Source organism: Nicotiana attenuata, unplaced genomic scaffold (assembly GCF_001879085.1).
Source record: "Nicotiana attenuata strain UT unplaced genomic scaffold, NIATTr2, whole genome shotgun sequence".
Taxonomy (NCBI): domain Eukaryota; kingdom Viridiplantae; phylum Streptophyta; class Magnoliopsida; order Solanales; family Solanaceae; genus Nicotiana; species Nicotiana attenuata.
The window spans coordinates 383,621-387,380 of NW_017670639.1; positions in this window are offsets into that span (position 1 = coordinate 383,621).

The window sequence follows — 3,760 nt, forward strand, 5'->3', positions numbered from 1 at the left end:
GGGGGGGGGGGTGGAGGGTTTGCAAATTGGGAATTTAGACCTCGAATTGAGGTCGGATTCCAAAATCAAATATATATCCGGGCTCGGGGGTGAATGGGTAAATGAATTTGGGTCTGAACCTCGGGTTTTGACCAAGCGGGCCCGATGTCGATTTTTGACTTTCTGGGGGAAAGTTTGAGAAATTTAAATTTATGCATTGTAGTTGATTCCTTTAGCAATAATTGATGTTATTGAGTTAATTGTGGCTAGATACGAGTGGTTTGGAGGTGGATACTAGAGGAAAAGCGGTAATTGAGCATTGAGTGGCCCACGGAGCGAGGTAAGTGTCGTGTCTAACTTTGACTCGAGGGATTATGAACCTTTGATTTATTTGCTATATTTAATCCATGTGAGCGGTGTATAGGTGAGGTGACGAGTACCTATGTGCTGCCAATTTATCTGTTTTTGCTTGTTTTCCACTCGTTCCTCTTATATTGTCTTTTTCCTGCCTTAACTGCTACATGTTTTACTTGTATTCCCGTGCTTAATTGTTACTGATAGACATTGTTTCTCTTTGTTGAAAGTATTAGTTAATTAGTTGCTTCGTTATCTCCTATTATTTGCTTTAGCTGGTTATCAGTATTTCCAAGGCATATTCTAGATTGGTCTCGATGAGTAGTATTACTTTTGTAGAGTCTCATAGCATATAAGCTTCCTAATTGTTTTGGTTTGAATTTGAGCCTTGTGAAGGGTTATGTGATTTGAATTGTGAAATTTCTGTACTTGCTGAATAACTGATACTGATATGGTGGGATCGGGTTGCGCGCCGCAACAGGTGGAATAAGGGTGAAATGATATGTACGGTGAGATCGGATTGCACGCCGCAACAGGTGTAATAAGGGTGGATTGTGGTGAAATAAGGGTGAACTGTGATTATGATTATTGTGATATGGTGGGATCGAGTTGCACGCCGCAACAACCTATATGCTTATACTTTTCCTTGACTGTGTTAGCTGAACGATAGTCTTAATTTGCACTTAAGGATTGGTAATAGTTGAACACTGATGATATGCTTCGAGAACTGTATTATCTTCTTGCAAGTTACTAGTCTATTTTATCCTGTCTTTCTTTCTGCTTTTATTATACACTGTATGCAGTTTATATTGTGATTGCCCCGCCGTAGCCTCGTCACTCCTTCGTCGAGGTTAGGCTCAGCATTTACCAGTACATGGGGTCGGTTGTACTGATACTGCACTCTGCACTTCCTATGCAGATTTTGGAGCAGGTTCGGGCTGATCGAGAGGTTGGCTGTAGGATTCACTTGCTTGGAGACACAAGGTAGCCCTGTTGGCGTCCCCCTCTATACTCCATACTTTACTATTTTCCGTATTTCGTAAACAATTGTATTTTCTTTCGGACAAATACTTGTAGTAAAATCTTAGAATGTTCGTGAATTGTGACTCCGGATTCTAGGTAGTAATAGTATATGATCAAAGTGGCTATTTATTTACTTCCGCGTTCATTTTGACTTGTTTTAGCTTGTTTATTTTTAATCACTGAAGCTTATTGATCTTGGCCAAATCCACACCACAATTAAGTAGCGAGGCGGTCGATGCAATAATAACCCAACAAAGGTCGGGATCGAATCCACTGGGAGTTAGAATATGGGATTAGGTGTATATCTAAGTTGATTGCAAGTTTTGGCTTAAATTGTACTTCCACAATGTTGATTGGTGTATTACTTCTACTTTACTCTATTGATTGCAAAGATAAAACTAAAGGACAATATTTTTGGTTTTGAGTTGTTTTTCAATTGATAAAAGAATCTAGGGTTGTGACTTCCACCTAGGCGGCTACCTAACGGGTTGTAAACTATAGAGCAAGTTTGATTTATCGTAGCAATCACACGCAATTTCTCACTCTATACCTCTCGGTAGTTTGAGTGATTTTGCCTGATTTGGCTTTCTCAAGCCCAAATGGGTATTTGCACAAATCAAATGATATATGCTCAAGTCGGGTCTTACTATCTCTAGATTTGACCCTTTAATTGGGGCTATCAATTTCTTGAGTTCACCCCAATTCCTTGCTAGCCAAGTTTTCCTAAACCTAGTCTCTCTTTCTCAAGCAAAGACTAGGTCAAAAAGGCACGAATCAATATTTGCAACCATTAATTCTATAATTTAAGCATAAACAAGTCTAGATATCACTAACCCAATCACAAACAAGCCCTAAAATTAAATACCCGTTAAGTACCCACACTAGGGTTGGGTCACAACCCTAGCTAAGATTTAGCTACTCATAGAAAATGAAGAAATACAAGAAGATAAGGTAGAATGCATAATCATAGATTAAACAAAGAAAAACTAATGTTAAGAAGTTAAGCTAATACGAATTTACTCAAAGAAGTAAAGAAAAACGTTCAGGTGCACCTCTGCAAACTAAACTTGACTAAAAAATAACAAAATATTGTATTTATTCTAAGCTAAAAATATCTGACAAAAATGCCCCTACGGAGGTTATGCGGCCACACAATTCTTGTGCGGTCCGCATACCTGGGAACTTGGGACTGGAATTTGAGGTATTCAGCGGTCCGCATAAAAGTGATTGCAGCCGCACTTAGGATTCTACGGCCGCACAAAAGTGATGCGGTCCGCACTCTTCAGCTTTTGGACTTTGATCAACTCTCTAATTCGTTAATCTTGCGGACCGTATAATAATGATTGTGGTCGCATTTGTCCTTCTGCGGCCGCACATTTTTGGTGCGGTCCGCACTGTCTGAGTTGTCAATAACCACCTCTCTGAATCTTATTCTGCAACCAAACTAGAATTGTGCGGTCCGCACTACTGGCCTCTTTGCCCAGTTTTGGCTCTTGTTCACTTTTCACTCCTTTATGAGTTAATTTTGACTTATTTGGCTCGTTTACCAACATTCCTGCAAGTAAGCACATTTTGTTAGTTTCCGGGAATACCTTTAAGCATTTTTGAGCTAAAACGCAAGTAAAAGAGAGGAAATAAGCGGTCAAAATCCCTACTTATCAACTCCCCCAACTTAAGATTTTGCTTGTCTACAAGCAAATAAGGCAATTCCCACCTCCATTATAAAAAGAGATATTTCAGCTAGCCAAAGGTGAATCAATAACACATCAATTAGGACCAACAATTACCCACAACACATATGAATTATCAACAACCCATGATATGACTTTTTGAGTACCATAGATCTAGTGTGACTCTAGAGCATCAAGAGTTGACTCTATTCATCAAGGAAGCTCGCTCTTTCACGTAGGTCATTGTGGATCCCAGACTCCTCCTCCTCTACTCTCCGTTAGCAAATCTCACTTTAGAATGAAACACTCGAAGCACGGATTGTGAAAAATTCGCTCATCTCTCTCAAAAGAATGTCACGATTCCGGCTTTAAGTACCATAAGCTTGCCCCTCATGTAAATTACTACTAATGTAAGCTCACTCAACTTGAAATCATGTAGGGATTTTGCGGGATATAATGAAGGCTTTTGGATCAAGGTAGGACTTGTTGGACTAGAATGGTTTCATCTTTCCTAAGCACTCCATTTTCTCTTTTTGGCTCATACTTTCTCGACTCTTTGAGTCATATTCTTCTTCCTCGGGGGAACTAGAGGGACGTAACGTCACTCTTTCTTAAACCTTACATTCATTTTCTCCTTTTCTATTTACTTCAGCTTTTCCTCCTCATTTTCTTCTTGATTCCCTTCAACTCTTCACTTTATTCACTTTCTTTTTAGTATTTTTCTTTTTGTTCTT